The following is a 12,090-nucleotide window of genomic DNA, read 5'->3' on the forward strand; positions in this document are numbered from 1 at the left end:
ATTCTCATCCATGTGTACTCATCAATATCTGGTGCCATAATTGAGCATTGGAAATAATTAAATAGGGGTATAATTATTAGCAGTACGGAGGATTGATGACTGCATATTCCCAGGTGACCAAGATGTCCAGGGGCGAAACCAGGGAAGGTGATGTGTAAATCTTCTCACATTTTTGCCATCTCTGGTAGTTTTTAAGATTGATTATGATCCTTTACGTGGACAAGCACTGTAGTTGATTTTAGCTGGAAAGACTGGAGGATGTTTATTAATAATGGGTTATTTGGAAACATTAAAGTTTGCTCATGGAGAGCTCGAGCAACTTTCATATGAAATGCAAAGTTGCACAGCTTGAAGTTATGAGTTGATTTACCATGTCAACAACTGTGTCAACTTATGCAGCAGCTGATTGTTAGGCTATTTTTTATTTTAACTAAGGAAACATTTCAGCAACTTATGAAATACAGAATTGCCCAGCCTGAAATTTGTAATTGATTGACACATCAACACCTGATTATTAAGCAGTTTTCAAGTTTGTTTTTTTTTATAAAGCACTTGCACATATTCTGTGAGTTTCAACGAGACTCTTGAATGTTAGCTGCAGTAGTTTTACTGCAGGTCTGTGAAGGCAGTTCTTGCTTTGATCAATACTGATGCTGGTTTCTGTTGAAAATAAGTAATTTCCTAACAGCAGTACCTTCCCTGATGATCAAAATGGACCAGATGGGAGAAATGAGTGACATCTGGCAATCCATTTTGGCATCAACTTACCTAGACATGCTTAATCTAACCTAGACCCATGCCCTGACCATGACAACATCGTTTTCGTTTTTGTTTCATTTTCGTTTTCATTTTTGAAGGCTCCAACATGCTGGCATGCATCGGCCTTGGTCATGCCTGCCAATTTTTACCCGTGAATCTTGAAAAATGCCGTCAGTGAAGCTTTTTATTTTAGACTGTTTTAAAACGTCACTGGCACTGGCCACGGAATTATGTCAGATCGATTCAAAACGGCACTGGCACGCAGCGGGTTAAGAGGGGGAAATGAAGTTGAGATGATGATGATGATGATGATGATGGTGATGCAGAAGAGGAGGAGGAGGAATGTGGAATTCTAATGCTTCTGCGATGGCGACAACCATGACAATGGCGAAAACAACATATGATGATTGAGGAGGAGGATGGATGGATGGATGGAATACAGTACTAATGCTTCTATGTTATCTCACAGGGCAGACAAGAAACAGTCATGCCTTCTCACCATAAGGGATTGGATCAGATGTCCAGTGTGTTACTCAGAACCCTTTTGGTAAGTTTTATTGTTATACTTTAAATTGTTACACTGTATTTGCACATTTTCATCTTTGTTTCTTTTTTCTTTCTACCAAGTGATTTATCAACTTGGCGCCATTCCTTTATTTCTTTGCCAGTTCACTTCAAAACTTGGCACAATTGGCAAATACTCCCAAATCATTTTTACTCTCTTTTTTCTTATTTCTGTTAGGGATTTAAAGGTCAGACTACACAATCACAAATTTTAGGATTGTATGTTTCTGTACGTTCAATAATCATTGCAGTTTGCACAGAAGGACGTCTGTAGTTGCCTGGAGACCATCTTGCATTCCCTTGGCTAGGTTGGCTTTTTTATTTTTTTATTAAGTACACAGTAAAATGCAGAATTAGTTATGAAAGTTTCAGTGTTACTTGTTCAGCTAATTTCCTATACTTTAATCACCTTAATTGACCCAGACTTTTTTTCAATTTGTAGTCTACTACTGTACATGCACCTCATTGGCAGGAAAAGACAATGCTGTGGCTCTATATTCTTGCCATAGCACATTTTTTTTTTTTTTTACTAGTATCATTATTTTGCTAAGCTGTTGCAATAAACTTGGCTTTCAAGATGGAGAGATGATTGTTTTAGAAAAGTTAAAGTGAAATGAGTGTAATCCAACTGTACATAGTCAAAGTCCAAGCTGAGACTAACCTTGTTACCATCCATCCATCATCCAATCCTCAGTTGCCCCACGAAGAAAGTACGAGCCCAGGGCTAGGCAAGTTAGTCCTGACATATAAGATGAGGGTGACCAGCCACATTCATCCCTGAGTGGCATTACGTGAATAAACCCCAACCACCCCTTGGATATAAACCTTCACCGGTTCAATCTGATTGGAGCGCTGTAATTACCCACTAAACCACCAGGCGCCAAAATTTGACTATATGGTTGCCACCCAGAGTAGTAAATGGTCTCCTGGTGTACAGGAAACCATTTGGCTTGTCACTCAGTGTAGAGTCACCCAAAGACAGAAGGAAGAGGAAAGTACGAAGGAAAGAAAGACAGAAGAGGGAGTGAAAAGTTACCTGTAGGCAGCAAGTCTTATTATCTGTCTCAAATTTCCTTCTTCCCAAGTAGTTAGCTGGGTTTGTCATTGCTTTCTATCTAGTCATTCCACTCATTCTCTCCTCCCCATCATATATTCTCTCCCTGCATCCATTTATTGTTTCTTTCCCTGCACATGATGTCTCTCTCCATCCACATTTGTTTCTTCTTCACTCATTCTCATCTCCTTCTTCAAGTATTACTGTGATGCAGCAAGGCGGTCTCCACCATACTGGTTTTGCATCCCTCCACATATTTTCTCTCCCCCTCCACTCAGTCCCTCTTTCCATCCACTGTCTCTTCTCCATTCATTGTTATATCCACCCTCAGGTAGTCTTGTGATGCCAGGACAAGCAGCAAGACAGTGTCCACCAGATTGTTTTTTTTTCATCATCTGCTTCACCACTTTCTGCTCTCAGTTGCACTCATCCTTCCCTGTCTGCCCTGGAAATTACATTCCATTGCTGTGTTAAGGGTGAAGGTTAGCTTTCAGGATACACAAAGTTTTGCATAGTTTAATTTTGTATATAAAGGCTTGAACATGTTTGCATGCATGGGTCTTGGTCACCTAATGGTGGCAGTCCTTGCTTTTTGAAATCAGACAGCCTCTCTCTTCAGTCCCTTATCCAGACAAAATCAAGATCCATTCATCTTGTGATGCCTGGACACACTGCATTTAATAGGCTGGAGATGAGGAATTTGGAAGGAATCTGAGTGTAAAGTGGAGGGACTGTAAGAAAATGTTCTGGAAAGAGGTGAAAAGAGTAAGACAGGGTGGAAGTGAAGTTAGCAGGGGAGTGAAAGATAAAAATGGTAGATTACTAGTGGAGAAGGGAGAAAAAGTGAGCAGATGGAGAGAACACTTTAAGGAACTGTTGAACATAGAGGATGGAAGTAATGCGAGTATAAGTGGCTGGGGAATGGCTGGGAGAAGGAGGGAGGTGAGAAGACAGGAAGAAATCAGTAGGATAGAAGTTGTGGAAGCAATGAAGAAAGTTAAATCGGGGAAAGCCCCAGGAATTGATGGAGTGTGTGGTGAAATGCTGAAGCATGGGGGAGAGATAGTAGTAGAATGGATGTGGAAGATGTGCAGATTGGCCTGGGAGGAAGGTAGAGTCCCGGAGGATTGGAAGTCAGGTATAATTATTCCCTTGTACAAAGGAAAAGGGGAAAAAGTGTGTGGTAATCACAGGGGCATTTGTCTTCTTAATATAATAGGAAAAGTGTATGGTAGGATACTTATTGACAGAGTTAGAGAAAGAACAGAGAAATTAGTTGGAGAAGAACAGGGAGGCTTTAGGAAGGGAAGAGGTTGTGTAGATCAGATATTCATTCTTAGATCTTTAGTGGAAACGTTTCTAGAGAAGGGAAAGAAGTTGTATGCAGCTTTCAGGGATTTGGAGAAAGCATATGACAGGGTGGATAGACAAGGATTGTGAAAAGTGTTAAGAATATATGGAGTAGATGGGAAGTTGTTGAATGCTGTGAAGAGTATGTACAATGGTGTGAAGGCTGCAGTGCGTGTGGATGGTGAACTAAGTGAATTTTTCTCTTTGAAAGTTGGTTTGAAACAGGGATGTGTCATGTCTCCATGGTTGTTCAATCTGTACATGGATGGGGTAATAAAAGAGGTACAAGGTAGGGTAGTGGATGTTGGAGTGGCCCTGGTGAGAGAGGATAGTGTTTGGAAACGCCCTGTACTGTTGTTTGCAGATGATACTGTGATGTTGAGTGAAGACGAAGGGGAGCTGCAAGGCTTGGTGGATGAGTTTGGGAGAGTGTGTAAGAAACGGAATCTAAAGGTGAATGTAGGGAAGAGTAAAGTGATGGTCTTTGAGAGAGGTGAAGTCAGTGAATGTATAGCGAGGTTGGATGGTGAGGAATTGGAAAATGTGAGTACGTTTAAGTACTTGGGTAGTGTGATGAGTAAGGATGGAGGTTTGGAGGGTGAAGTGCTTGAAAGGGTACAGCAGGGAAGAAAGGTTGCTGGTTCTTTGAAAGCAGTGATAAGAAATAGGGAAGTGAGCATGGAAGTGAAAAAGTTACTACATGACAGTATTGTGATGCCAACTCTAACGTACGGAAGTGAAGCTTGGACGTTGTTGGAAGGACACAAGTCAAGAGTGAGAGCAGTGGAAATGAGTTATTTAAGAGGAGCCTGTGGAGTCACATGGAGAGACAGGCTGACGAATGCAGATATAAAGGAGCGTTGTGGTGTTGATGTGGATGTGATAGGAAGCGTAATGAGGAACACACTGAGGTGGTTTGGCCATGTGGAGAGGATGGAGGGTGAAAGACTGATGAAGAGAGTGTATGTGAGTGAGGTGGAGGGGGGAAGAGGGAGAGGGAGGCTGAGGATGAGATGGAGGGATGGGGTGGAGAGGTATATGAGAGAGGGGGGTGTGAGTTGGGAGCAGGGCAGTGAAATGGCGGGGGACAGGGCGACTTGGAGGCGATTTGTTTGTGGCCACCCCAAACGGGATTGAGGCGTCTGGCAATAGATAGATAGATAGAGATCATAGACAGATTAAAATACAGACTGTGGAAGTGTAAACTAATAAGGATCCCTCAGACCCAGGTCATTGTTATTGTTGCTGTTGATCAATCCCAGACTGTGGTTGATCAGTCTCATCAACCACAGGCAAGCACCCACCCCAGCAGGGTTGTCTCACATAGTGTAGGAATAATCCCTCACCACAGTGAAGCACTGGGAATAATGTGCAGGTTTAGTTCCTGGATGGATGCTCCATTTATGTCTCTCCGTCCTGGCAACAGGGGCACCTTACAGGCTCCTTTTCACCCCACAGTCTGGTTATAAGGTTACCATCCAGCATTGTATGTGGTTTCCTAGGCTAAGGAAACCATTAGGCTTGTCACTCAGTATAGAGCCACAAGAAGTGAAAAGAAAGGTAATAAAATTGACAAAGGAAAGGGAAAAGTAGGAGAGGAAGGCAGACGCTGAGATCGAATGAAAATGGGGAAGGGAGAAATAGGAAGCACTACATCAAGTGAGTGGATGATGGTTGCCACCACTTACCAGCTACTGAACACCTGTAATTGTTAGACAGCCTGCAGCCCACAGTGTTGATAACAATGGCACAGAAAGGTCAGGTGTATTTTACCGCTAGAGATTGAGCAGCGTGGAGAGCTACCATCAGGTGACCAAGGCCGGTACATGCAAGTTTGTTTGAGCCTTTTATAAATGAGCAAACAAAAAATTAAAAAAGTAAATACAGTAAATAAATAACTGTGAGTGTTGTGGAAAGGATGTAAAGCCATAGTATGTTCATTTTCTGCCAGCACTGGGTGACATGTAATAAGCAGCAAAGGAGATGCAAATCTGGGACAGGTTAGGATGAAAGAACTCTAGACATTAGGAAATGCTTTGGAAAATATGTAGAGTCATAATAATGGAACTGCAAAGGGATGATAATATGGGCCAAGTTAAGGTGAAAAGAGTATAGGAGAGTGGAAGGAAGGGGAGATGGGTTGAGGCCTTGGGAAAGATGGAAGGATAGGATACTAGTAGTTGTACTGTAGTAACTCCAGGGGAGATGGTAATTTTAGGCCAGGTTAGATTAAAAGCATTATAGTAATAGTTGGAATCTCAGGTTTATGTGGATGTGAAGCCAGTGGACTACAGACTAAAGTTGCCCTCCTCCTGCAGTTCACAATCTTCTTTTGAAAGGGTAGCGAGAAAGATGAGGGACATTGGTAGAGCCAGGCAGTTGATCCATTCAGTTATATAGGTGCCATCACATGAAGGCATCTCTTTCCAGGACCATGCTTCTGTTAAGTATGGGTAATAATGGATTGGGTGATGGATGGATGGTAATAAATAGGGTAAAATATACTGTATTGTACATCCATCCATCCATCATCCAGTCCTTTCCGCCCCATCAGGAGCATAAGGGGCTGGGGCTAGATCAAACAGTTCTGACGTTTAAGGTGAGGGTGGTCAGCCTCACTTGTCCCTGAGTAGCACTGTGTGTGCACTAAACTCCAATCCTTACTTGAATGTAAACCCTTAAGACCTAATCTATATGGAATGCCTTAACCAACTAGCCCACCAGGCATCATTGGGTTACAGAGCTAACACCCAGCATAATAAGTGGCATCCTGGGTTGCAGTGAATAATTTGTCTTGACAGTATAGAGTCACCCGTGGGCAGCACTACATTGAGTGGGTGGATGGTGAATGTTCCTAGCTCCCCCCCCCCCCCCCCCCTTTTTTTTTTTTTTTTTTTTTTTTTTTTTTTTGCAGATAGGGCATGATGATCCGGATTAGTTTCTTTCACAGGTTGCTGAGATGAGATACGGTGATGCAGAACTCCCACCCACTACTGCCTGCATCCAGTGGGGCCACTTCCAGGGGCTACACTGGCCAAAACTTGTGCCTGCTTCCATTGGGGCCACTTTTGTGGGATGGTGGCCAAATCCCGTGCCAGCTTCAAGTGGGGCCACCTCTGTGAGTTACAGTGGCCAAAACCTCTGCCTGCATCCAATAGGGCCACTTGTGTGGGCTGCATTGGTCAGAATTTGTGCCTGCTCCTGCCCACATCAAATGAGGACTTTTATGTATTGCAGTGGCCAAAAGTCCCCCCCACACTTGCCTGCATCTAAGCATCTAATGGGGACACTTCTGTGGGTTACAGTGGCCAGATCCCATACCCACACCCACCCGCAGCCAGTAGGGACTCTGATATGGGTTCCAGTGGCCAAAACTCCCACCCCCACCATCAAACATTTGGTGTGGCTGTGGTCTTGGTAGAGTGCAGTCTTGCTCCAGATCATTTTGTGCTGTGCTGCTAGTACTGTGCTGTGCTGCTAGTGAGTACTATACCGTTTTAACTTTAACTTGGCCAATAATCCGCGTCACCCATTATTGAATTTTGAGTTACCGGTACTGCAAAAGACAGGCATCTTTCAAGAACTGAATAAAACTGCATGAAGGTAGGATGAATAAAGAAAAATTCATCACATTGAAGGGGTCAGATTAAGTATATGAAAGATAGCCTATGAAAATTCCTATGCCTAACTGTTTTTACTAAAACTTGGCCTAAAATTGTCACCTCTTATAAATATAAAATGTCAGCAGATTAAAGGATCACATATAAAAAATTATCAAAATTCCATTGCTCTATACAAATAATTTACCAGTTGGTGTAGTGGTTGGAACACCCAGATGGAGTGACAGCCTTGTAACAATTTGATCCCGAAGAGGTGACTGGAGGTTTTTCAGTTAATTAATGCCACCAGGGGACATAGCCTGGTCACCTACTCTTTAAATGTACTGGACTAAGGGTTTGGTATTTAAGAGGTGACTAAGGGTTTGATCTTTAAGAGGTGACTAAGGGTTTGGTACTTAAGAGGTGACAAAGGGTTTGGTATTTAAGAGGTGACAAAGGGTTTGGTATTTAAGAGGTGACTAAGGGTTTGGTATTTAAGAGGTGACAAAGAGTTTGGTATTTAAGAGGTGACTAAGGGTTTGGTATTTAAGAGGTGACTAAGGGTTTGGTATTTAAGAGGTGACTAAGGGTTTTTTAGCTATATAATTGCATCAAGAGAATTAGGTCTATTTACCTTTACCGAAGTGCCGGTCATGTGACGTTAGCGGCCATACTGCCCTTAAATAATATGAACTACACAGGCCTAACCATAAGCCCATACACCGTGCAAGAGGTACGATGGGATGCTCTATTTGTTGTGATTGATAGGCATGAAAGCTGTTTCGAAATTAGGGAATTAACCAGAAAATGCAGTGATACACCTCTGAAATTTGCCTGTGGACATTAGTTAATCAGAGAAAGCAGTGATATACTTCTTAAATTTCAATTGGATGTGAATTGGAGGTGTCCAGAAAATGCCGTGATATACCTCTTAAAATAGTGTATGGGTATGGTTTGAGTCACAGAAATGACCCAGAAAATGAAGTGATATTCCTCTTAAATTTGCTAATGGAAATGAGTCACTGAAAAGACTCCTAGAAGTGCAGTGATATATATCGGTGTGTCTTAAATTGGCAAATGAACATGAGTTAGAGAAAGGACTAGAAAATAAAGTGATATACCTATGAAATTAGTATGTGAAGATATTGAGTCAAAGAAATGGCATGAAAATGCAGTGATATACCATTTAAATTGGCATGTGAACATCATTTTAGTCACAGAAAAGACTCCTGAAAATGCAGTGATATATTGGCAAATGGACATGAGTTAGAGAAATGACCAGAATATGCAGTGATATTCCTATTAAATTAGCATACGGTCATGCTTGTGTCACAGAAATAACCTTGTGAAGATGCATTTTGAGATGAATCACATCACAGAATCTGGAAAAATAAATGTTGACTGAAAAAAGTCACTCAGCCGCCTGTCAGGCCTCATCCAGCTAGAAGAGCATTGTGTTTGGAAAAACCCACACAGAAACTTGTGGCTGTGTGTGAAAGGGTTACTGGTGTTAGGTATTGGGCTGGTGTTATGTGCTGGTGTTAGAGATTGGGTTGATGTGGTCGTGTCAAGTAATGTATTGGTGATAGGTAGTATTCAGCCATGAGCAGAAGTTGCCAACAGTCATCCGCCAGCTTTGTGTCCTGCTTTCCATATTTCCCCTCCCAAACAATACAGGTTATCCCTCCTTCTCATACTAGTATTCTTTTGTTGTGTGCCTCATATTGCTTTCACACTAAAGTGGTCTGTTTAATATCTTCCATTGCTAAAACCTTCTGACATGTTGGCAGTACATTTATCATTCCTTGAAGTGAGTGAGAGTATCTTTCCTTCTCATATCTTTGCCTAAACCATCAGAGGAGTGTTGGCAATATATTTCTCAATTTCTCCCAGTGAATGACAGTACCGGTATCTTCCCTTGTCATACTTAAACTGTGTGCCTCATGCAGGATTCCGCAGGACTTGACGTACTAACTTCAGTGGGTAATTCCAGGGTTGATTTTGAGTTTGTTATACCAACATGGGTCCAGTTTTTGACCAGTACAATGCCAGTTACCGATGACCTTAGGAATAATGAGGGAAGCCATTTTTCCCCTTAATTGTGTAATTTACAAAGGCTCCTACATGCATGCATATGTTGCCCTTGGTCACCTAATGTTGGCTCCCCACACTGCTTGATCTCTGGCAGCTCATAAATAACTGTAGCTCTGTAACAGTTATGAACTGGACCTGTGTTAGTATAGGATTTTTTACTCCTACTCAGTCTTAGAATTTCCTCCTGAATTTAGCACATCATAATTCCCAAGACATCCTGTATTGCGCTCACATAAAAGTAATTCATGTAAAATCTTCTGTCTAGGTCTATTTACCGGTATGTGTGCATATAGCCAGACGCCTTAATCCCATACAAATCGCTTCCATGTCGCCTTGACCTCTGCCATTTTGCTGCCCTCCCCCCAACTTATACCCCTCTGTCTCATATACCTGTAATATCTTCCATCACCTAAGCATACAGAAAAGTGTTGACAAACTTTTGCTCATATTTACGATTGCAGACAATAATATTGATCCACATTATCCTCTGTTATAATCGTCTTGCACAATGTTCAGAAAAAATTAATGAATTAGAGATTACAAGTGCGATTTTGACTGGCGTTTTTCGCTGTCTGCTACTTATATTCCTGAAGTGAAGCCCACATCTGAACACTTGATAAGAAGGTAAAAAGTTGTGTATAATAGCGTCAGTGATTTCATACACAATTCAGTCATTCATTTTGTCTAGGTCATCCTCAGTGTTTTATCTGTCTAATGTCAGATGCCTTAATCCCATAGCTACAAACAAATTGCCTCAGTGTCACGTGTCCCCTGCCATTTTGCTGCCCTGCCCTCAGCTCACACACCCCTCAAACACCTCCCCACTCCATCCCTCCATCTCATCCTCAGTCTCTCCCTCCCTATCCCCACTATTTTAGCTGATATAAGTGCATCCAGTACTATTTCTTTACATCATATAATGTTATTCATCTTAGTGTAGTGAATGGATGAAGATGTTGCTATATCCATTACTGTACACATGATCAGAAAGCTATCATGTATGGATCTAATGGTTTTCTACACAATTCAGTTCTGTTATTTTATCTGTGCCATCACCCTCAATTTACCTGATGTTTTAAAGGCTTCCCAGGTCTGTTCTTTACACTGTTTGATATCGTATTTAGCTGCATTGCTCTGTTGTGTGATGGTTGGTCTTGTAAAATCCTGCCTACCATTCAGTTGGATCCGATTATTGCCTACATGATTTATTTCATTATCTTAACTGTCCCCCTTTGTTTGCAGATATTTTAAGTGCATCACAGACCTTTTCAAGGAACCCCTTATTTATTTTATTTATTGATTTGCTGATCTATTTATTTATTGTCTAGGTCTTAAAATTTCCCAACACATTTATTTTTCTTGGCTGTGTCTTAGCTTGTCATTATTTTATTTTCCCCTTGTTTTATTATTTTTGTTTGCCTTTTCACATCATTCCTCATCCACTTTCATTGTGTGCAGTACTTTATCTGTAATGCATTCTTCTTCTGCCTTAGTGCCATACAATCTTTTAAATCAGTTCAGGTACAGAATGGTACTGTATTACCATTGCTGTATGATCTTTTAAATCAGTTCAGGTACAGTATTATTATTACCATACAATCTTTTAAATCAGTTCATGTACAGTAATACCATTGCAATACAGTCTTTTAAATCAGTTCAGGTACAGTATTACCATTGCCATACAATCTTTAAAATTGGTTCAGGTACAGTAATACCATTGCCTTGATATAATTGATAGAACTATAATCATATCTGTCACAACACCAAGGCCAGATTACAATACCAGTACAGTATACTCTCTGTTAGCCAGAAGTTGTGGCAGCAGTGTGGATAGGGAAAGTTTGCCTGGTTTTATTTTTATTTTTTTCTGCTAGCTTGTGTTCAGTTAGGGCTAAGTTTGACTATTTCTCTATAGATTTGGCTCAGTTAGGATTAGTTAGGAGAGGATGTGGAGTTAAGTGAAGCAGTATGGTTGGGTAAAATTTTGTTAGGGTAATTTTTTGAAATCTTGTAGGGTGGGTTAGGTTACATTATTTATTTTGTTTTAAGTTAATTCTCCATAGATCTGGCATGGTTAGGTTAGGTTTAGTTAGGAGAGTATGGGAAGTTATGTGGAGCAGTGACGTTAGGTAAAATTTTGGTGTGGTTAACTTGGAAATCTAGGTTGGGTCATTTGGTTAAGTTTATTATTTAGAGATCTGGCTAGCTTAGGATAGGTTTATTTAGGGGAGTATGTAGAGTTATGTGGAGCCTTGTGGTTAGGTAAGGGTAGGATAGGTTTATTTAAGGGAGTCTGTGGAGTTATGTGGAGCCTTGTGGTTAGGTAAGCTTGGTTGTGTTGGATTTATAGAAGTATTCAAGGCTGAGTTATGTTTGGTTAAGTTTGATCATTTTAGGTCAGTTATTTTTAGAGATCTTCCTAGTTTACTTTGGGAGAATGTTGAGTTACATGGAGCTTTGTGTTAGATAAAGTTTGGTTGGGGTGATTGCTGCTTCTAAGTTGTGTTATGTTGGTTAAGTTTGTTCATTTTAGGTCAAATCTTTTTAGAGATCTTTCTAGGTTAGGTTCGGTTTAGTTAGGGGAGTGTGTGGAGCAGTTTGATTAGGTTAATTAAAAACTTTCAGGTTAGCTTAGGCTGTTTATAAGATTAGTTATTTTAGGTTTGTTCT

Source organism: Coenobita brevimanus, chromosome 83 (genome assembly GCF_032717465.1).
Source record: "Coenobita brevimanus isolate Jiangsu-jjx chromosome 83, ASM3271746v2, whole genome shotgun sequence".
NCBI lineage: Eukaryota > Metazoa > Arthropoda > Malacostraca > Decapoda > Coenobitidae > Coenobita > Coenobita brevimanus.